Here is a 24906-nt window from a genome sequence, read left to right as displayed (position 1 = left end):
TTCTACCCCTCCTTGTTTCTCTTTAATCTTCATATTTTGTTAAATTCACGTTTTCTAAAAGATTGAGTATCTGTAAACCTGGTGTCAATTCCTGGAAAATGTTCTTATTTCAGATGATTTGCAAGGAAATGCTGATTTCATGCATTTGTGAAATGTTGATGGTTTTTTGTCTTATACTACCTGCCTACCTTATTCAACCACTCCAATAGCATTAGCACAAAGAACAATTATTTTATATAAAACAATGAGAAAAAATTTTAATAATGTGGGTCAGTAGTGGAAAAAAATGGTAATTTTATGGGCCTGGGCCATCTAGCCATGATTTTTGTTTTATTTTGCTTAAAAATGTGTTAAAACTGAAAAAATATTTTGCCAGCCACCTCTTCCCTTGCCTTTTTGAAAGTCCATATGTTCTGTGGGGAAAATTGAATTCAGCTTCATTTGAGTCTTTGCAAAATTTTAAAAGAGCTATTTATGTGCAAAATTTGTGAGTCTTTAGAAACCAAACCTAAAGTCAATTGTTTGGATAAAGTTCAACCTACATTTTCCCAAAACTTTGAAATGATTATTTTGGTCAATTCAAAAGTTCAGTCCTTTTCTGAGGCTAGCTAGAGGTAGATTCATCCACCAGCAGTCCATATTTACACATTGCTTATTGCCCATTTTAAGGAGTCATACATTTGTACACATTCATTATTCAGTAACTTTTGTTTGCTCTAGCATCTGTGTGTTGTAACTTTCTAATGGTGCAGTGGGCTTATTTTTCAGAAGGAAAATACCTTTCTCTACGTGCATTAAACAAATTTAAAAGAAAATATCCAACTGAAAATTATCAAAAGGATATGAGCAATCTCAATTGTATTTGTATCGTCCCCAATGTGTTGTTAAGCTTACTGAGTGGAGCTTACTGAGTGGAAGTCATGGCTGAAGGGATTAGTCAGGCATACATCTGGATGTGTCTGGGTGTTCATGGAGGTATGATCTTGAGTGTTACACATATTACCATGGCCCAGTGGCTGTGGCACTGCTCCTTTTTCTGCCTCGTGGCTGCCATGAACTAAGCATCTTTGTTCTGTCACTCCATTCCACATTGCCATTTCTGTTGTGGAGCCAGTTAACTATGGACTGAATCCCATGAAATAATGAGCCAAGTGAAATCTCTCCTCCTTTAAATTGCACCTGTCATTATGAGAGATTCTGACAGATTATGAGTGATTCTAGACAGATCTCAGAAGGCTAGCATGATGATCAGAATAGGAGTAGTAAAGACCAACCTAAAGGGGTTTCACTTAGAAACAAAGGCCCCATTGGCAACGTGTATTACATTCTGGCAAAAAAAAAATTTTTACAATACCCTGTATATGCCAGATACCAAGACTCAAGGCAGTGCACTGATTTATCTGGTAGAGGAAATTTCAAGACAGTCCAAAAATCAGGCTGTGGCATAGGTACTGCTAGTTGTTGTCAGCCAGGTTTATAATACGAACTGATGAAGAGGAACAGAGCAAATCTGAAAAAACTTAAGTTTTGGCCTACATGCAACTATGTTTAAATTTAGGGCAAAAGATGTGTGGCTGTTGAAGAGATTAGTGTCACTAACGTGAAACCAAGTACTTCATTCAGGGACAAGAAAAAAAATGCCTTGAGGGCATCTCAGGTATCAGGATTACCCCACTCATCCTGGGCTCAAGGGTGAAAAAGTATAAACTTTTCATTTGAGAAGAAGATCCTTGGGACTCCTGCTCAAGAAGGACTTCCCAGGGAGTTGGTTTCCCAGAGTTTATTTCATCATGTTCATTGCACCCAGACACTCCAATGCCACTACAGTCACTAAGGAGATGATGGCTATTTTTTTGCTGACAGAAGACCTTGATATCATTCATGTGATACTGGTTTTACTGTATGTACAAGACTCATGGAGTCCAGGAGTGTCATACTTTCTTATCCCTAAATCATACTATGTGACACTCATAGTTTAAAGAGGGAGAGGAATTTTGGTTCATGGTTAGTTACAGTTTATGGTCTGTAGACTGAAGGCAGAAACTGGGATATCAGAGGGGCACAGAGGAGGAAAAGTTGCTCACATCATGGTGGTCATTAATGAGATTAGTAAAGAACATTTCTGGGTGTCTGGGCCATGTAGTAGTGACGGAAGATTACAGTCCTTGGTTTCTTTCTTCTGTGGCACTGTTCCCCTGCTCTGTTTCCTGGCCATCATGAACTAAGCATATTTACTCTGCCATGTCCTTTCACTATGATGTTTCTGCTCTGGGGCCAGACAACCATGGACTGAAACCCTTGTAACTGTGAGCCATATAACATACTCTGCCTTTAAATTTGAGCATTGGATATTGTATCTCAGCAAAGGGAAAGTGACTAGTACACTTGAATTGTGTGGGAACTTGATTAGCTCTGACAGAGCCCAAATTAGCATCTAATTAAACAGGTTGAAGCAAGTATGTTGAACTAAAAGTTAGAAGGAACTTGAGTTCTAAAATCTTTTCCTTCTTACTATTTCACTGTGTGAGCTATGGAGAACACATTTTTTTCTCCTTGTGTCTGAATTTCTCCTCACACAGAAGGGTGTGGGTCAGCACAGAAGGTGATAAACCACAGCAATGCTTTCAGACTAGGTTGTTAAAAGTCCTATCATTCCAAAACTTTTTGGAATTTCATGTCTTTTTCAGGTTTTGTATATGAAGATTTTATAGAAAACAACTCTATATTAAAAGGATTATATTGCTGTAAAACAGACATTAGGAACTCTTAATTCTTACGTTTTAGAATTTCAAATTTGCTTTATTTTCACTTACTGAATAATTACTATGACTCCTCATTGGCCTTAAATGACTTAGAAGAAACCAAAGCTAAATAAATAAAACCATTTGTGGAAACTGAAATTTGATTTTACTTGACACTCTGATATCACATTCCAGGGCACACAAATTTCGAGTCGCTTGTTTGCAGTTTGGAATAGATTGCTGGGTTTAAAAAGTGATATACATGATTAAAACAAATCAAACTGATAGGCAGTATCTCTTGCAGCTGGAAATGTGATGCATTTAAGACCAGTAGTTCCACTCTTAGCTAAATGTCTAAAAAGAATTAATATATATATGCATATATATTATATTCAGAGCAGCACCATTTATAGAGATTACACAAATGCTCATCAATAATGAGAAAGGCTTATAAATTAGAGTTGGATTTCTCAGTGGTACGTTACTTAGCAATAAACATGAAACAGTGATCTACAATTATACACAACAATAGAGATGACCCTCACAGACATAAAGGAGTTCATCATTATAAATTCATTTATAAAGTTCAAAAATAGGCTAAACAAAATTATATCATTAGAAGTCGAAATCATAGAAATTTTAGTGGAGGGAGATGAACAAGTGAGAAAGGCTCATAAGGTGATAGAAAAGTGGAAGCGATCATGTGTGGATGAGGCAGTAGGAAGGGACTATGTGCAGGGGCTTCTGGGATGAGGAAAGTGTGCTCGTTCTTGACCTGGGTGCTGGTGACTCATGTGCTTTTGGTATGTGTGTGAGAAGCATACTGAGCCATACTATGTGTATGAAGCCATACTTTTCTGTATGAAGATTAGACTTACAAAAACTTAAAAATTCTTCTAGATTGTCCTCTAAAATTAGCTTCCACAAATTAATTAATCTAATTAGTTCAGACAACAATTACATTGTGCAGCTATGTTAGTACATTATTTTTATATGATGGAAAAAGGAGCGTGTATTAAATTGCAGGGTTTTTAGGTGAAATAATAAGGGGGTACAGGGTCCTTATCTGTCATCTTTGATCATCCATAATCTTTGTATCTGTGGATATTGGTCACAATGCTTCTATCACTTGCAATCTTGGAAGGTGATACTAAAATTCCCTTTTATGAACTAACAAGCTCTTCTTTTACATATTTGTTGTTTAAACTTAACTTGTAGAGTCTTTGGTTTCTCCTCATTAGAATTGAATATTGGAAGAATTTCTCTCTTGCAGTAAGCAATTGTAACCAAGATAAATATACAAACTAATGATTTCCAGGCACTGAACAATAGGCAGTTCTGGACAGTAATACTGAAGAGTAGGAAAGCAGACATAGTCAGTCCTAGGACTGTCTCAATTTCTTCCTTGAAAGGAGTAACTGAAGCAGGACCAATGGCCTTATTGAGTTAAAGAGGAGACAAAGGTTGGAGTTCAGAGATGCTGAGGCAGCTAGAGTTTGGGGGACAGAGTCCTTGAAAGAAGTGAATGGTAGGGAGGAAGGGAAGGAAGAAGGAAGGGAGACAGAGAGGAGAGAAAGGGAAGGGGAGAGAGAGAGAGAGAGAGACAGAGACAGAGACAGAGAGAGAGAGAGAGAGAGAGAGAAGCCTTTAATCTGTGGATAAGTATTAGTGTATGTTCATGTGTGAGAAGAAAATTCATGCATAGTCTAGAGAAAGAACCACTGGAAAGGAGTAAGATGAAAATGTTCTAAAGTTCAACAGAATCAAGAATAATTTGTTTTCCTAGAAGCCATGGTTTGTTATTCTACAGCATTTGGTAGAGTCCTCAGAAGTGCTGTACATTGACAATAGGGTTCAGTTAGCCTTAGAATAAAGGCTGCACTAGGCCTGTCTAATAAAACTTAAAGACAAGCGTTAGATGTTAAATTTGCTCTTTGAGTTACACAATTGAGTGCTGTGGTGGGCTAAATAAAAGATTCCTTCAAAATTATCCATGTCTTGATCCTTGAAAACTGTATATTTCTTACATTTAAAAGTAGGACTTCGAAAATGTGATTAGGTTCACCCAAAAAATGTACGTAGGTTAAGAGTGCTGAGATGGAAAGATTATACTAAATAGGTGATTGTGAGGATGAGATTTCACTACAGAAAAGGAAAAAGTAAGGTGTTGATGGAAACATTCGGTAGAGCAAGAGACCACAAGGCAAGGAATTCTGACACCATCAGAAGCTTAGAGGGTCAGGGACCGGTCTCTCCTGCGGATTCTCCAGAATGACCCCGACATGCCAACACCACATTAGGCTGTGAGACCTCTTTTCTTCTTGGACCTCCAGAAGAATAAGAGAAAAAACTTTGTTGTTTTAGTCATGAAGTTTGTGATGATTCTTTATAGCAGCATGAGGAAGCTAATACAGGAAACAAAATGATTCAGGAATACAGGAAACAAAATGATTCTTTATAGTACCATAAGGAAACCAACACAGGAAACAAAATTCAGCAGTCTTTAAAGGAATGCCACAAAATATGGCACCCAGCAATATAAAACCATAGTGTCTGGCATCCAATAAAAACAATTAAGGGACATTCATGGAAACAAATATATGGCTCACAACTAGGAAAAAAATCATTAAAAATACATAGAAAACCAAAATATAGATAAATTATGGCACAAAATCAAGGATAATATGAAATAGAGAGATAGATCTTTTGCAAAAGGGAAGGGGAACAAGAAATAAAGGGAGGGAAGGAGGAGGGGATTGAAAAAAGAAATTAAGATTTTTTTATGTATATGCACAGCCTCTTCATGGGGTGTGTAATCATTAGGTACTGCAAATGAGTACTAATAAAATAAAAACAATGAAAAAAGGAAACAGCCTCCAAATTAAACAGATGATGGAATTTGGAGACAAGGTTTTAAAATCAGTTATTGCAAATTTTCTGCATATGCTCAAGGATATAAAATTTTAAAAAGTTTGACTACTGGCCCTGAGAAACATGGCACTACACTCTGACCTTGCGCCCACACCACTGTGTGCTTCCTTTGAGGCTCCCACCAGCCCAGAGAAATGCCATGCCAATGGCCACTGCCCTGAGCAACCCTCTCCATCTTCTAGACCAAGCCCTTGATCTTCGGCTCCCACTCCTCCTCCCAGAACCTTGAACTGCAGTGGATTAACCACGCTGAGTTGAAGGAAGACTCAGTGACCTCTCACTCAAACAGAAGACTTCAGCAGCTCCAGTGACTATGATTCTGTAGTTCTTCTGGCATTCATCCTACAACTTCAACAACTAGTTGAAGTTATAGCTTCACTAAGTAGAATAGGACCAAACAGGATGAAACAGAATGAACCCATTCAGAACAAAACCTTGAAAGCAGTATAGGACTTCAAAACAAAATAGCACTCTGAGGATGCCTGGACTGATGCCACTGGCCCACCCTTTGGGCCAAGACTGCATATGCCACTGTACTGTGCTTCCTGCGTGCTCCATGGATGCTCACACTGACACCATCAGCCCACCCCCTGGCCCAAGACTGCATATGCTGCTGCACTGCTCTTCCCATGCACCCATGAATGTTCTGACTGACAACACAGGCCCGCCTCTCAGCCCAGGAACATGTACCATGCCATGCTGCACTTCCCATACACCTGCAGATACCCAGACTGACACCACTGGCCTACCACTTGGCCCAGGACCACCTACGCCACTGGACTGCACTTCCCAAGAGCCTGGCAGCTCCCTGGACACAGGACACCTGATGGCTCCTTGGGGACCCTCCCTATCTCCTGGACCTAATACTGCTATTGATTTTCAGCTCCCACCATTCCTCCCAGAACCTTGGGCTACAGCGGATTAACTGTGCTATCTTGATGGGAGATTCAGCAACTGCCTCACCCAAACAGAAGATCTCAGGAAGCTCCAGTCAGTGTGGTGAATATGCCTCTAAAGTAAAGGTGTACAGTGGGTAAATAGGGTGATTAGTAAAGCTCCTCCAACTAATTGTGAGACCTTAGTGAGTCAAGTAAGAGTGTGGGTGACTTCTTCCTGCATACAGAGAACATCAAGCAGAGTGAGACGTGTGCCAAGAAGGACTCCCCCAACTTGGAGAAAATCAAAACGGCTTATGAGACACAAACAGATAGACAGGGAAATTTGGTGACCTGAAATAACCTGAAGATAAAGTAACAGAAGGAACTAAAAGTTGACCTACATCAATACTGCTGGCTTGTCAGCCCAGGAAGAATGTAGGACTCACTCAGCAGGCCCTGCAGGGGAAGTCAGGTGACTGGCCCACCTCTTCACTGTAAGACACAGCAATTGGACAAATATCAACCTTACAATAAAACCCCAGATACACACTAGCAACAGTTGCACTAATGGGATTGATGGGCCAAATATTAACCCAAAAGGGGAAAATGGCAAAACAAAAAAGCAAAATGAAATCTCAAACATCTAGTCCACTAGGAGTAAGTACAGGAGACATTGAAATAGAGGACTTCAAAAGTAACATACCAGAAATCTCTGAAAAGATAGCAAGTGAAATAAATGAAAAAAAACTCCATGAGGCTATAGAGGAAATCAAATTAGAAGTACTCTCTGATGTAAAGACAGAAATAACAACTTTAGTAAAGGAAGTGCTCAGTGTGGCTAAAGAAGAAATAGATTAAAAAAGTATAGGAGCATGGGAAACTGATTGAACAATATTGCATGAACAATATTGAAAACAAGTATAATTCATGAAACAAACTCAAAGGGACATCCAAGAGACAAAAAAATTCTACTGAAAACTGGCAAAACCATTTAAATGAAGCTGAGGATAGGATTTTGGACCTTGAGGACATGATTGCAATTAGCGATCATGAAGCAATAGAACTTTTAAAAATAAGAAAGCAGCATGAAATGACAATCCAGTAGCTTCAAGATGATGCCAAGACCATAAGATTAATAGGCATCAGTAAAGATGCAGGAATCAATGCAAAGACATAACTAAAATATTCCTAGAAGCAATAGCAGAAAATTTCCCAAACATAGGGAAAAGTCTGATATGCAGATAAGTGAGCCATATAGAAGGCCGAAAGTCAAAACCAACATAAATCTACACTCAGACATATAATAATTAAGATCATAGACATACAACATAAGAAGAGAATACTAAAAGCTCTTAGAGAAAAGACACAACTCATCTATCAAGGAGATCCCATTAGAATCACAGCATACTTTTTAGCACAAATCCTCAAGTCAAGATGAGCTTTGAGTGAGGTATTTCAAGCCCTGAAAGAAAACAACTTTCAACCCAGACTGATGTACTCAGAAAAACTTTCATTCAAATTTAATGGAGAAACAAGATACTTCCATAACAAAGAACAACTGAAGAAATTAATGTCTACCAAAACAACCCCAGAGAGAGTATTGAAAGGCATACTAGGTAGAGATAAAAATGACCACATTCTCCAAGAAACCACCAGGTAAGACAAGCAATTAAACAAGGGGAAAACCAGAAAGCAAACAACTGGAACTTATTATGGCAAAGTTGAGCCAGTACATATCAGTTATATCCATAAATGTAAGTGACTCCAATTCATCTACCAAAAAATTGGTTGACAGAATGGATCAAGAAACAGGATCCCATAGTATGCTGTATACAAGAAATACATCTGATCCAAAAGGAAACTCATAGATTAAAAGTCAAAGGATGGAAAACAACATTCCATGCAACAGGAACCCAGAAAAAAGCAGGGGTAATTATTCTATTTGAAGACAATGTGAACTTCAAAACTAAAAGTACAATTAAAAGAGATAAAGGTCACTACATACTTGTTAGTGGAAAAATTCAACAGGAAAAACTAACAATTATAAATATATATGCACCAAATACAGGAGTACCCAACTATGTAAGACAAATACTAATGGACATGGGGGCTGGGGATTTAGCTCAGCGGCACAGGCGCCTTGCCTTGCAAGTGTGTGGTCATGAGTTCGATCCCTGGTACCGATAAAAAAAAAAAAGACCAAAAAAAAAAATACTAATGGACATGGAAAACCACATACACAAGAACACAATTGCAACAGGAGAACTTAACACTCCATTATCACAAAGTGATAGATCAAGTAGACAAAAAGCTAGTAAAGAAATAATAGAAATGAATCATACCTGACAGCAATTGGACTTAGTAGATATTTACAGAGTATTCCATTCATTCACATCAAAATACACCTTCTTCTCAGCTGCTCATGGGACATTCTCTAAAATAGACCATGTATTATCCTAAAACATTCTTAAGTAAATGCAAAGGTATTGAAATCATCCCATGTATAATATCTGACTATAGCACACTGAAATTGGAAAGTAATGGCAAAAGAAATGGCAAAACCTGCATAATTACATGGAAATTAAATAACAACCTTCTGAACAACCAGTGGGCTGCAGATGAAATTAAAGAAGAAATAAAGCAATACCTACAACTCAATGAAAATGTGGAAACAACATATTATAATCTGTGGGATGCAATGAAAGTGGTCTTAAGAGAGAAATATATAGCAATAAACTGTCATATCAAGAAAACAGAATGAACACAAATAAACAACCTAATGCTTCATCTCAAGCTTCTAGAAAAAGAAGAGCAAGTTAAACCCAAAGCTCATAGAAGAGAGGAAATCATAAAGATTAGAGCACAAACCAATGCAATTGAAACTAAAAAAATAATACAAAGAATTAGCGAATCAAAGAGCTGGTTTTTTGAGAGTAAACAAAATTGACAAATCTCTAGATAACCTTATCAAGAAAAAGAAAGAAAAAAAAACCAAATTCATGCAATAAGGACTAAAAAGAGGGTAATTACTACAGATCCCATGGAAATTCAAAACATCATGAATAACTACTTTGAAAATCTCTACTCACATAGAGTAGAAAATTCGGAGGAAATGGACAGATCTCTGGAAACATATGAACTACCAAAGCTCAACTGAGAAGATATAGCAATTTTGAATAATCCAGTGTCAGCTATTGAAATTGAAAGTGTAATTAAAAAATTAGCAAAAAAGGAAAGCCCAAGTCCTGATGGATTCATGACTAAATTATACAGGAAATTTAGAAAACATTTGATGCCAATACTCCTTCAATGAAATTGAAAATGAAGCAACCCTCCCTAAATCATTCTTGGAGGCAAGTACTACTCTAATACCAAAACCAGAGAAAGACCCAACCAAAAAGGAAAACTATAGGCCAATCTCACCAATGAACTTTGATACAAAGATTCTCAATTAAATACTGGCAAATATAATACAGCAAATCATCAAGAAGATAATACACCATGACCAAGTGGGATTCATTCCAGGAATGCAGGGATGGTTTAACATATGCAAATCAATAAATGTAATATACTACATCAACAGAGCCAAAAACAAAAACCACATGGATGCAGAAAAAGCTTTCAATAAAGTCCAATACATATTCATGATAAAAACCCTTCAGAAACTCGGAATATATGGTGTCTACCTCAATCTCATAAAGGCTATCTATGACAAACCAACAACCAACATTATACTAAATCAACAAAACTGAAAGCTTTAACTTTAAAACCAGGAACAAGACAATGATGTCCTCTATCACCACTCCTATTCAATATAGTTCTGGAAATACTAGCCAGGGCAGTCAGACAAGAGACAGAAATAAAAGGGATAAAGATAAGAAAGGAAGAAGTTAAAGTATCACCATTTGCAGGTGACATGATACTTTATATAGAAGACTCAAAAAACTCCATTAAAAGACTACTAGAGATAATAAACAAATTCAGCAGTGTAGCAGGATACAAAGTCAATGCTTAAACATCAATAGCATTCCTGTACACAAACAAAAAACTCACCAAGAGAGAAATTATAGAAATATTGCCCTTCACAATAACATCTAAAAAAATGAAATACTTAGGAATCAACCTAAGAATGTAAAACACCTATATGCTGAAAATTATGTTACACTAAAAAAAAGCAGATTGAAAAGGATATTAGAAAATGGAAGGATATTCCTTGCTCTTGGCTAGGAAGAGCCAACATTGTGAAAAAGACCATACTCCCAAAATTGTTATACAGATTTAATGCAATCCCAATCAAAATAGCATTAGCATACCTCACAGATCTAGAGAAAGCACTCTTAAAATTCATTTGGAAACAGAAGAAACCTAAAATAGCAAAGGCAGTCCTGGCCAACAGAGGCAAGGCAAGAGGCATCTCAATTCCTGACTTGAAACTATACTACAAAGCCACAGTGATAAAATCAGCATGATAATGGCAAAGAAATAGACCTGAGGATCAATGGAACAGATTGGAAGATGCAAACACAACTACAAAGACACTCAGCCTCCTAATAGTTGACAAAGGGGATAACCATGTTCACTGGAAGACGGATAGCCTCTTTAATAAACAGTGTTGGAAAAATTGGTTCTCCACATGCCAAGGATTGAAACTAGATCCATGCCTATCACTATGCACAAAACTAAAGTCTAAATGGAGTAAACACCTAAATATTAAAACAGAAACACTAAACCTACTGGAAGACAAAGTAGGTAGAAGTCTTGGAGACATAGGGCTAGGCCGATAATTCATGAACAAAACACAAACTGCCCAGAAACACTTCAAAGAATCAACAACTGGGATCTCATATTATTGAAAAGTTTCTGCACTTCAAAAGAAATCACCAACAAAGTGAAAAGAAAACCCACAGAATGGGGAAGAATTTTCAGCTAGCTGTTGCTCAGAGGACTTATATCCAGAACATAGAAAGCATTGAAAAACATCAAGCCCTCCAAATTCAAAGACTCTCTCCAAAAATGGGCATCTGAGATGAACACACAGTTCTCAGATGAAGATATACAAATGGCAAATAAATACGTGAAAAAATGTTCACCATCACTGGTCATTCAAGAAATGCAAATTAAAACAGCATTATGATTTCATCTCACTCCGGAAAGAATAGCTGCCATCAAGAAATTAACTGATGACTTCCGGGAGAACATGGCGGACAGATAACAGCAACTACCGGAGGCTCTCTGAAAGACTCGGCTCAGAAGCCAGGAATGGTGCGGACTAAGGAGACATAAGCAGGTGGAGATATGCTCTGCTGACTCAGGAACGAACTGGGCTGAGAGAAACCAACTTGGAATGCAGTCCTGGTGCTAAAACAGGAACAGAAAAGCCTTGGTGTGGAGCTGGACCCCGCGCCACTGTAAGCCGCTATTTGGGTTTCCCGCCGTGCGGCGGCTGGCTGCCTTTACAGTGGCTCAGCAAGGAGAGAGACACGCAGAAGCTCTGAGAACAGCAATCTGCGAACGGCAGGGAGGCGTGCACTGACTTGTGGTGAGGTGAGTGAGAGAAACTGACACTCTACCACAGTTTGACTCCAGCGGAGGACTTTCTGGGCCCGAGCAGTCCTGCGGGAGCAGGGCGTGGTGGCGACTCCAGCCACACATCCCCCTCTTGGGCGGGATTGGTGAAAAGTGCCTGGCCTGCGTGAAGCTGCCGGCAGACCTGGTAGGCTGTCCCAACCCAGATCCCAGAGCCTGACGGTGGCCCAGAGGGGCGACTCCCGCGTAGGCTGCCTGGTCTGTAACTCCCTGGTGCGCAGCGGTGAGCGGGAACACCTAACTGGCGCAATTCGATCAGGCTGTGGCTGACTGGGAGAGAAGCTGGGCCTCTTATATAAGCTTGCATATATAAGGAACAGAGAAGAAGAGGCAGCATGGGAAGAGGCAGCAACAAGAAAGGCTCCTCGGCCCCCAATTCTGAGAAACAGGCAATAGCAGACACCGCACCAATATACATAAGGCACCATATAGAGAGCCTCATAGACCAATTCAGGAATGAAGTTATCAACGACCTGAAGCTAGAAGTATGCAGAATAGTTAGAGAAATGCTAAGTACCACCCAAGAAAAAACAGGCGGTGGAATGGAAGAACAGAAAAAAAGGGGAGAATTGTTTGATGGAGAAAACAGAGAAACCATAGAATACGTGAAGCAGGTTCAAAGGGACTACCAAGATACCAAGAAGTCTATAGAAGACTGGCATAACAGCTTGAAAGAAACTAAGGACAGACTATCTGAACTGGAGGGCAGACTTGTAATATGGGAGAATGAAATGAAAAACTTCTTAAAAATAACAAAGAAACAAACAGCAATAATACAAAGACAAGAAGATGATAAGAGGATCCATAACTTAAGGATTAAGAACATAAAAGAAGAAGTAGGGACACAAACAAGTGAACTACAAAAGCTACTCACAGAAATAATCCAGGAGAATTTTCCTAATTTAGCAAAAGGTAAAGATACTCAGATGTATGAGGCATACAGGACCCCAGCTACCTACAACCCAAACAGACCAACACCCAGGCATATAATAATAAAAATTCCAGAAATTCAATACAAGAACAGAATATTAAAAGCTGTCAGAGACAAGAAACAGACCACTTACAAGGGAACACCCATCAGAATTACAGCAGATTTCTCGGCACAAACCATCAAATCACGAAGAGCATGGGGGGAAATAATTCAAGCTTTGAAAGATAATAATCTCCAGCCAAGATTGAGATATCCTGCACAACTGTCCCTGGAAATTGATGGAAAAACAAGGTGCTTCCAGGATAAAGAGGAACTGGGGGAATTTGCAACCACCAATTCAACTCTACAGAGAGTATTGCAGGATATTCTAAAAAAAGAAAAATACAAAGAATCCAGAAATAATGGCAGGGAGGCCACAACGAATGGAGCAGAGAACAAAATGAAGAAGACAAACTGACAGCTACTGACAGAAAAAGAGCTCAACAGAAATGAGGCAGAGAAGATTGGATGATAGGAATAGCTATTTTGGAGAAAATGACATCTTAATAGGTAATACTGATTTAGTATCATCTTGTTTTGAAGTCTCATCTAGCTTTTGTCCTTCTGTCTCCAATGGTCTAAATAGGTTGTATCTTACTGGATTTTATTATGTACGATAGTATAAGCAAAAACCTTGTAAAGACAAGGAGATTATACAGAAACCATTATTCATTTTCTGTTAGTCAATTCTAAATACTCTGTAATGCTGTCATTCTCTTGAATGGTTTTACATCGTTTTGATATACTTAATGCTACAGTATACGAAGTTGTACTCAAGGATTTCAAAAAAAGACAATACAGTAACTACTTTTAGGTTAGAATTATCTGGTGGTGAAACACTATTCTGCTTAAATGGTTATGTTTTGATCTGCGCTGTTTCGTTGTTATGCCCTCTTTTATCTCAATCTCCACTCCATTATTTACTTTTTTATCTTTATCCTTTTAATTAAAGGAAAAAATAGCAGGATATATTATAGTAACCCACTTTGACTTTTCATTACTTTGATTTAAAGCCCTGTATTACTCTCACCATCTGGTTTTTAACTGATGTTCCCCTATTCTGTTTTGCTGGATAGTATCAGGTTCGAAAGTTTAGGCATCAGCTGTGAAGATAATGAGATTCATTATGACGCCCATTCTTGTTGACTTTTATCTACTTTTGAAGACCTACAATGTCTCCAATGTTTTGGTTTTGTTGGTTTTATTCTTTACTGTTTTGTTCAATTGTATTATAACTAACGATATAGGCAATTCTATTAGAGATAGCGGGAGGCATTATAGTAACCATTGTTGATCACCTTGTATTATGTTTTTACGTTATCTATTATGTCCACCCTTTTGACTTGACCGATTCTGTTCTGTTATGTCACATTTGGTTTTACTCTCTTCCAAAAAAGTAATAAGAACCGTGGGAGCAATGAAACCCAAAATGTGTAATAGTCATGGTACAAAAGAGAGGAAAAGAAAGTGCTCCAAACTATATAACTGCATGTATATTTAAGTGTATAAGATAGAAAATGATATCACAGAGTTTTATTGGATCAATGAACAGAACTGTTTGCAGTATCGTTGATGGAATGTCCACTTTACAAGCTTTAATTTTGTGACTTGAACAATTATTTCTAAGATGACAATATGTAATCCATTAACTAGTGATTTCCTACTGTTTGTTTTTTTTCTGTAAATCTGTATAACTTGTACCCTTTCCCTGCTTTTTTTTTCCTTTTCTCCTTAAATAAAATTAAAAAAAAAAAAAAAAAAAAAAAGAAATTAACTGATAACAAATGGAGAGGCTGTGAGAAAAAGGAACACTGCTCCACTGTTGGTGGGAGTGTAGACTGGTGCAGCCACTATGGAAATCAGTATGGAGATTTCTTGGAAGACTAGCATTGGAAGTCCCCTTCAGTCCAGCTATTCCCCTCCTGGGTATTTTCCGAGAAAAACTGAAAAAGTCATATCACAGTGATATATGTGCACTCATGTTCATAGCAGCACAATTTGTAACAGCTAGATCTTGGAAACAACCAAAATGCCCATCAGAGTAGATGAAAAAGATGTGGTATTTTTAATGCAATGGAATATTACTCAGATATAAAAAAAGGATGATCTTGAGACATTCATAGGTAAATGGAGACAACTGAGACTATATTCATAAGTGAAATAAATAAGAATCATGTTTATAAATATACATTGTGTCTCCAGTATAAAAAATAATAAGAACCATAGGAGTAATAAAACCCAAAAGCTGTAATTGGTCTTGTAAAAAAGAGAGGAAAAGAAAGTGCTCTAATGGATGTAACTGCATGTATGTTTAAGTGTGTAGGATTGATAACCATATTACTAAGGTTTTGTTGGATCATTGAAAAGAGCTGTTTGCAGTCTCACTGAATGTGTACTTTGTATGCTTTAATTTTGTGACTTGAACAACTATTTCTAAGAGGACAATATGTAATTTATCATATTTTTTGAGATTCTGTACTATTTCTACCCTTTTTCTGTTTTGCTTTTTTTTCTCATTACATAATTTTTTGAAAAGCTTGACTACTGTGAAGAGAAAAATGAAAGTCACAAACGGAATCTTAGGAGATAAAAATAGTGTCTAAAAGAAATATTCTTTGTATCAGTATGTTAGTCTGATTTTTGGCAATGTGATAAAACACCTGAGAAAGAGAATTTAAAAGAGGAAAACTTTATTTTGCCTCATGGGGTCCAAGATTTTCATTTTGTAATCTGTTGCCACTATTGCTTCTGGGCCTGGGGCAAGGTAGAACTGCATATCAGGAAGCATGTTTTAGAGCAAAGCAGCTTACTGCATGGAGGATGAGGTGGCAGACAGAGGGTGAGGGAGGAGAAGTAGAGAGAGAGGAGCGGAGGGAAGGAGGGGGAGAGAGAAGCGCTAAGGAACTACTACTTGAATCACTTAAATGTTACAAACAGGTATCAGCAAGAATTCACTGATATGTACCAAATTCAGTAAGTCTACAATTACATGTAAAGAAATCAACTTCTGAGCTTCCTGAATGCCATAGCTCTCAGTACCACACAGAAACAGTCTGCCCAGGAATAGCTGGATTGGGAAACAAAAAAACATAGCTGCTTTCTATTACTCTTCAGTGTGACTTTCTGGACAAATGCTGGCCAGGAATCACAACTGATAGCCTGTCTTTGGCAAGCAGATGTGGCATCAGGTTGAGAAAATAGATGAGATGTCGTAGCTTGGTGAAGACCACATTAAGTAGTTCATTGGATATAAAATTACTCAAAAGCACACATGACTGGAGTTTAAAAGAGAAACGATTCAAAATGGCACTCAATATAAGGCTTGGGATTACTTCTGTTTGGAAGACTATGGTGGATTTTAATTTGGTTATAACTTATTATCAGGAGAATTTTGAAGTATAACTTCAATTCTAGAAAGTGAAATTTATAGTGCTTGAAAGCAGGATTGGAAGAAGGAATTTCAAAAGGCATGATGAAATTAAACTTTGGGGGAAATAGATACATTCCTTATCATGATTATGATGATCTTTCAACAAGTATATACATATTCTTCACAATTTGTATAAAACTTCACATATACATATGCAGTTTATTGTTTGTTAACCATAACATATACTACAAATATCTTATACTACTTACATGATTTACATTGTATCACAGAGATGGCTATTTATGCTTTCACAAAGCTAGGCTCACTCTTTCGGAGTTAAATTGATATTATACTGAAAATTGCAAATTGTTATAGTTGGAAGTTAAAGTGTCTCCTCAAACAGCTCCTTTTGCTGAAGGACTGGTTTCCAGTTGAAGAGATTTTAGAAAGTGGTTGAACCAGGGAAATACTAACCTTATCAATAGATTAATTTCCAGCATCTAGCTGGCTAGATTCATTTGCCAATCTCCTTTCAGAATGAGCACATGCAAATCACATACAAATATAGAGTATTCACACATTTAATTATTTTCCATTTAAATATGGAGTTGCTTAATTTCTGACAAGACCCTCATGATGATAACATTTTAGAGTTAAATTTAAAATTTGGTGTTTTCCAGAATAGTATCTTATTACTGAAACATTCCTTTAAAAAGGATGGGATTCTTTTTCTTTTTAATCAATTTAATTGGTCCTTTCAGAATTTAAAGCAACGAAAAGGTAGAGACTTTTTAAAAATTAAATAGACCTAAATTTAAATCCTTGACAAACAAAGTCTGTAACAATGGGTAAGTTGTCTAAATATTCTTCACTGAAGTTTACTTTGTAAAACAAAAATGATAATAGCTTTGTAACAAAGATTATAAGAATTTAAAATTAAACTTTTTATTTTTGCTGAGGGTTTGAAATAATGATTGTAAAGCACCTACCACAGTGCCTGAATGGACACTCAATAAATAATAACGGATTGTTGGTTTGTAGACACAGAAAATTGCATTGCTTTTTAAAAATCATTTTTATTTGCTTCACAGATCTAGGGGCCAGTGGGATTGTTGGCCCAGCCCTTCTCCTCCTCCAATGAACCAAGGGGCCAGTGGGATCATCAGTTGCAACTTCTCCTTGCCCCACTGACCTAGGGGGCCAACAGGATCACTGGTCTCCCCTCCTGGCCCCACAACCTCGAAGACTGGGGAGACCATCAGTGACCCTCCCCCCACCCAAAAGACCGCAGCAGCCCACAAAAAATCAAGGATCTCTGCCACCACCTGTAGAACCTTGGTGGGCTGGTGGGAGCCTCAGTAACTCCTAACCCACACAGAGGACCTCAACAGGCTTTTGACAATGTGGTGAGTTTCTCCCTCAAATAGAGGATCTCAGTGGGTAAACAGGAGCAGCAATGAACTCCCCCTGCTCCCCTCAGCTACAGGACCTTGGCAAGTCTGGCAAGAGTGTGGATGAGTCTTTCTTCCATGCACCAGGTGGGTTGAGGAGAGTGCCAACAAGGCATTCCCCAACCCCAAGGAAATCCAAAGGGCCTACAAGACATCCGGTGACACAGCAGGGTCCCAGGTGAGGTGTACATATAGCCAGGTAGATATGACTGCCTGGAACAGCCTGAAGCTGTAGTAACAATAGGAATTAAGGGTTGACTTACATCATTACTCCACAACTAGTCGGCCTAGGAAGAATATAGGACTCACTCAACAGACCCCGAGGAGGAATTCAGGTGACTGGCCCTTCCTGTCAATATGGGACCCAGCAGTTGGACAAACATTAACCACATAGTAGGACCCTGAGATACAATGACAGTTGAGACTAGTAAGATTAAAAAGACCAAATGATTAACCCAAGAGGTGAAAATGACAAAACAATGAAGCAAAATGCAATCTCAAACATCCAGTCCATCAGGAACAATTACAGGAGACATTGAAATAGAGGACATTAGAAGTCATACACCTGAAATTTCTGAAAAGATAGCAAATAAAATAAAGAAACAAATCCATGCAGCTATAATGGAAGTCAGATTACAAATAATCTGTCATGTAAAGAAAGAAATGACAACATTAACAAAGGAGTTACTCATCATAGTTAGAAAAGACATAGATAAAAAAAAGTACAGGAGTATGAGAAAATGATGGAAACCTTGAATGAACAGTATAGAAAAGAAGTAGAATGCATGAAACAAATTAAAAAATATCCAGGAAGTAAAAAAATTCTATTGAAAGCTGGTGGACTGAATGAAGCTAAGGATAGAATTTAGGACCTTGATGACAGGATCACAGCTACCAATCATGAAAGGAAACAACTTTTAAAAATAACAAGATCACATGAAATGACAATTCAACAACTTCAAGATGATGCAACAAGAAATAATATGATTAATTGTCAATGAAGATGCAGGAGTCAATGCAAATGACATTGTTAATTATTTGCAGAAGTAATAACAGAAAATTTCCCAAATATGGGGAAAGAATCAGATATACAGATAAGTGAGGCATATCGGATGTCAAACAGTCATAACCAAAATAAATCTACACCCAGATATATAATAATTACAAAGAAATCCAACATAAGAACAGAATACTAAAATCTGTTAGAGAAAAGGCACAACTCACCTATCAAGGAAAACCTATTAGAATCACAGCAGACTTCTTAGCACAAACCTTGAAGTCATGACAAGCTTGGAGTAAAGTATTTCAAGCCTTGAAAGAAAACAATTTTCAACCCAGATTGATGTATCCTGCAAATTTTTCTTTGAAAAATAATGGAGAAATAAGATACTTCCATGACAAAGAACAACTGAAGAAATTCATGTCCAACAAAACAACCCTAGAAAGAGTACTGAAAGACTTACTAGATAGATATAAAAATGACTACAATTTACAGAACAACAACAGAAAGAAATCACCAGACAGGGCTAGCAGTTAAACAAAGGGGAAAAGCAGGAAACCATTAACAGGAAAATAGTATGACACAGTTGATCCAGTACTTATCAGTTACATCTATCAATGTAAATGGCCTTAATTCACCAACTAAAAGAAATAGGTTGACAAAGTGGATCAGGAAATAGGATCCAACAATATGCTGTATACAGGAAGCACATCTGACTCAAAGGGAAACTCATAGACTAAAAGTCAAAGGATGGAAAACAATATTCCATGCAGCAGAAACCCAGAAAAAAGTAGAGGTATCTATTCTGTTTGCATGCAATGTGAACTTCAAGCCAAAAATGATCAAAAGAGATTAAGAAGGTCACCACATACTTGTTAGTGGAAGAACTAACAATCATAAATATATATGCACAAAATACAGGTGCACTGAACTATATAAAACAAATACTAATGGACATGAAAAATACACAAGAACACAATCATAATAGGGGAACTTAATGCCTCATTGTCTCAAAGAGATAGATCAACTAGACAAAAGGTCAGCAAAAAAAAAAAAAGAAAAAGAAAAAAGAAAAAAAGAAAAACAGAATTAAATCAAACCTGTGAACAAATGGACTTAGTAGACATTGTCAGAATGGTTCATTCAACCACAGCAGAATACACATTCTTCTCAGCTGCACATTCTCTAAAATAGATCATATATTACCCCATAGAACATTCTTAAGTACATGCAAAGGGATTGAAATTATCCCATGCATGTTATCTGACCATAGGCAATGAAATTGGAAATCAATGGCAAAAGAATCTGTAAAACCTACACAAACACATAGAAACTAAATAACAATATCCTGAATAACCAATGGATGACAGGTGAAATTAAAGAAGAAATTAAACAATACCTACAATTCTCTGAAAATGCAGATACAACATACTGAATCCTGTGGTAAAAAATAAAAGCAGTCCTAAGAGGGAAATATATAACAATGAATTGTCACATCAGGAAAACAGAATGAGTCCAAAGAAACAACCTAATGCTACACCTCAAGCTTCTAGAAAAAGAAGAACAAGTCAACCCCAAAGCTCATAGAAGAGAGGAAATTATAAAGATCAGAGCAGAAATTAATGCAATTGAGACTAAGAAAACAATACAAAAACTAATGAATCAAAGGGCTGGTTTGTTGAGAGATTAAACAAAATTGATAAACCTCTAGCCAACCTTATCAAGAAAAAGAAAGAAAAAGCTCAAATTCATGCAATAAGGACTGAAAAGGGGGAAGTTACTACAGGTCCCGTGGAAATTCAGAAGATCATGAATACCTACTTTGAAAAATCTTCACTCGTATAGGTTAGAAAACACAGAGGAAGTGGACAGATTGCTAGAAATGTAGGAATTACTAAAGCTGAATCAAGAAGATATAGCAATTTTGATAACCCATTGTCAGTTACTGAAATGTGATTAAAAATTTACCAATAAAGAAAAGCCAAGGACCTGATGGATTCATGGCTGAATTCTATATGAAATTTAGAGAAGATTTAATGCAAATATGCCTCAAACTTTACAATAAAATTGAAAGGGAAGCAATTCTTCCTAACTCATTCTTGGAGGTAAGTATAACTCTGATACCTAAACCAGAGAAAGACTCAACTAAAATGGAGAGCTATAGGCTAATCTTCCTAATGAATATCAATGCAAAAATTCTCAATAAAATGCTAGCAAATATAATGCATCAAATCATCAAGAAGACTATACATCATGACCAGGTGGGATTTATCTCAAGAATATAGGGATAGTTTAACATATACAAATCAATAAATGTAATATACCATATCAACAGAGCCAAAGACAAAAATCACATGATCATCTCAACAGATGAATAAAAAGCTTTTGATAAAGTTTAACACTTGTTCATGATAAAAACCCTACAGAAACTTGGAATAGATGGCATCTACCTTAATTTTATAAAGCCATCTATAACAAACCAACAGCTAACATTATGCTAAATGGACAAAAACTGAAAGCTTGCACTCTAAAATCAGGAACAAGACAAAGATGACAAAGATGACCACTACCACCACTCCTATTCAATATAGTTCTGGAACCATTAGCCAGAGAAATTAGATTAGAGAGAGAGATATAAAAACTAAGAATAGGAAAGGAAGTTACATTTTCACTATTTGCAGATGACATGATACTCTATACAGAAGAAGCTCTTTCTTTATCTATTGGGATCTTCTGTGTAGAGCATCATGTCATCTACAAATAGTGAAAATGTAACTTCTTCCCAAAAACTCTATCAAAAGACCACTAGAGTTAATAAGCAAATTCAGCAGTGTAGCTGAATACAACATTCAAAAATCAATAGCATTCCTTTAGACAAATAACAAATTTATTGAGGGAGAAATTAAAGAAATGACACCATTCACAATAGCATCCAAAACAATGAAATTCTTAGGAATCAAACTAACAAAGGATATAAAAAGTCTATACATTTAAAACTATAGTATTCTTAAAAAGGAGATTGAAGAGGATGTCAGAAAATGGGAAGATATCCCTTGCTCTTGGTTAGGATAAATGAATAATGTGAAAATAGTCTTACTCCCAAAACTGTTATACAGATTTAATGCGATTCTGGTCAAAATATCAGTAATATATCTTACAGATCTAGAGAAAACATTCCTAAGATTCATTTGGAAACAGATGAGACCTAGAATAGCAAAGGCAATCCTGGCCAACAAATGCAAGGCAGGAGACATCACAATCCCTGACTTGAAATTATACTACAAAGCTACTGTGATAAAATCAGCATGGTACTGGAAAATAAATAGGCCTGAGGATTAATGGAACAGGTTAGAAGATGCAGACACAACTACAAAGATGTTTAGCCACCTTATCTTTGACAAAGGAGCTAAATATGTTTACTGGAAGAAAGATAGTCTCTTTAATAAATGGTGTTGGAAAAATTGGCTTTCCACATGCTGAAGACTGAAACTAGACCCTCATTTATCCCCATGCAATAAACTAAAGTCAAAATGAATCAAAGATCTAAATATTAAAGCAGAGACACTAAATCTACTGGAAGACAAAGTAGGTAGAAATCATGAAGACATAGGGGTAGGCAAAGATTTCATGAACAAAATGCAAACTGCACAGGAAATATTTCAAAGAATCAACAGCTGGGATCTCTTCATATTAAAAAGTTTTTATACTTCAAAAGAAATCAGTGACAGAGTGAAAAGAGATCCCATAGAATGGGAACGAATTTTCAGCCAGCTATCACTCAAAGGATTTATATCTAGAACGTATAAAGAATTGAAAAACATCAGCCCCCCCCCCCAAATTCAACGACCCAATGCAAAAATGGGGATCTGAAAGGAACGTGCAGTTCTCAGATGAAGAAACACACATGGCAACTATGTGCTCAACATCACTGGGCATTTGAGAATGCAGAGCAAAACAACATTGAGATTCCATCTCACTCCAGAATGAATGACTGCCATCAAGAAATCAAGAGATACCAAATGGTGGTGGTGCTGTGGGGAAAAAGGAACACTTCTCCATTGCCAGTAGGAGTGTAGACTGGAGCCCCCACTGTGGAAATCATGGGGAGATTCCTCAAAAAACTAGGATAGGAAGTCTCATTTAATCCAGCCATTCCCCTTCTATTTTATCAGAAAAATATATATATATATACCCTTATTTATAGTAGCACAATTTGTAATGGCTAAATCTTGGAAACAACCAAAATGCCCATCAATCACAGAATGGATAAAAAAGTGATATTTTTATACAATGGGATATTACTCAGCTATAAAAGGATAATCTTGAGGCTTTTATAGATAAATGCAGGCAACTTGAGAGCATGGTCACAAGCAGAGCATAGTCACAAATAAATCAAACTCACATTTACAAATATCATATTGTCTCCCTAGTGTAAAAATAATAAAAAATAATAATCTGAAAGGGTAGTAAGTTCCAAAATATCCAATAGCTATTGTAATATTGAAAGAAAAAAAAGTGCTCAAAAGGAGAGAATAACTAGGATAGGGGAAAGGAAAAAAGAAAGGAAAAGATTTTATGTATGTTGGTGAACATATATAAATTTATGTATGTGTATGTATGCTAGATAGATAATACACTACTAATCCCTTATTGGTTCATCAAAAAGAATAGCTGTGCTGTCATTGTTTGACTGATCAGTTTTGTGCCTAGATATTATAACCTGAACAATTACTTCTAAGATAACAATATGCCATATATTAACTTTAATTCCCTACTTTTTTGAAATTCTGTATCATTTCTATTTTTTTCTGCTTTGCTTTTTAAAATAAAAACAAACCAAAAAAAGTTTTTAAAAACCCTAAAAATAAAAATCACTTTTAATGATAAAATTAGGACCAGGAATTTTGATTCCTCTTTCTCCTTCCACCCCCTGCACTCATTTTTACATTCATATCTGTTATAATTTCCCCAATTCTTTGTTGCTTTACAAATAAAGCATTCATTTAGATTCCTTTCAAGGTGAATTTGTTGCAGTGTCCCTCCTCCCTGCAGGCCTCATTTTCCTTTGTTTCTAAACCAAGACAAAGATGTTGGCTATGGGAAATATTTATTGGGTGCCATTTAGACAAATACAAGGATCTGATTGAATACGCTACTGTTAGTGGAAACTAAACACAAGTTGCCATGGATACTGGTTGCTTGGCCTCTGCTCCAACACATTAGAGCCTTTTTAGTTCAACAATGTGCAAACCACAGATGTTGCCATGCATTGTATTAATAATCAGCCTGGATCTCTTAGCAGAAGAGTAGCTTGGGTTTGTTTAGCAGGGAGGAGATCCAGGTTCTTATTCCAAAAACAAAATGCCCTGTACCTTATGTGCTGCCTTCAGGTATAGGCAGTAACCTTTACAGATGCGATCTTCACTTTTCTCTCTGCTTCATTTGATCTAGATATTCTCCTTTGTTTTTGCATATTTTATTTGGAGTAAGAATCTTTACTACATATTTTGTCAAATGCCACAGGATAATTGCTAGGGGAGCTGCACACAGCTTTGGGGTATGGGACTTAAAGCAAAGTATCCAAAAAAAAAAAAAATGATGAAATACGATGCAAAAAAATCCAGGTTCCATTCTAGGGCTGGAGTGAATACACAACAGAGAGATCACAGGTTGATGCAAAAAGTCCAGGCTTTGCCACTCAGGAGTTCTCTGTCCTTGGGCAAATTAAGCAGCACAAATCCTTGTTTCTTTATGCAGCTGCTTCCTCCACTTGGAAGGATTCTCATATCTTTTGATTATATTTGGATAATCCAGGGTATTCTCTCTAAAGCTAATCGACTAAACCTTAACTCTATCTATAAGTGAAATTCTTCCTTGGCATTTCATATATCCACATGTTCTAGGAATCTGAACATGAATGTGGACATCTTTGAGAACAAGCGTTATTTTGTAATGCAGTGATGTAAAAGAAATTCTGCT

General features: G+C 36.9%; 1 long non-coding RNA gene across 1 annotated transcript in view; it reads left to right on the top strand.

Annotated features, from left to right (window-relative positions):
• The window catches only part of LOC134471388 (uncharacterized), a 75272-nt gene extending 53692 nt beyond the window's left edge, over positions 1 to 21580 (top strand). The window contains exon 3 of the long non-coding RNA XR_010040838.1: positions 17568 to 21580. This is a non-coding gene — a long non-coding RNA (uncharacterized LOC134471388). The remainder of the gene's footprint in view (positions 1 to 17567) is intronic.
• The last annotated feature ends 3326 nt before the right edge of the window (positions 21581 to 24906 follow it).

This window comes from Cavia porcellus, unplaced genomic scaffold (assembly GCF_034190915.1).
Source record: "Cavia porcellus strain 051 isolate PalLab524CR breed Dunkin Hartley unplaced genomic scaffold, mCavPor4.1 scaffold_18, whole genome shotgun sequence".
Lineage (NCBI taxonomy): Eukaryota > Metazoa > Chordata > Mammalia > Rodentia > Caviidae > Cavia > Cavia porcellus.
The sequence above is the reverse complement of the archived record's forward strand: the minus strand, read 5'-3'. Positions and strand labels throughout refer to the sequence as shown.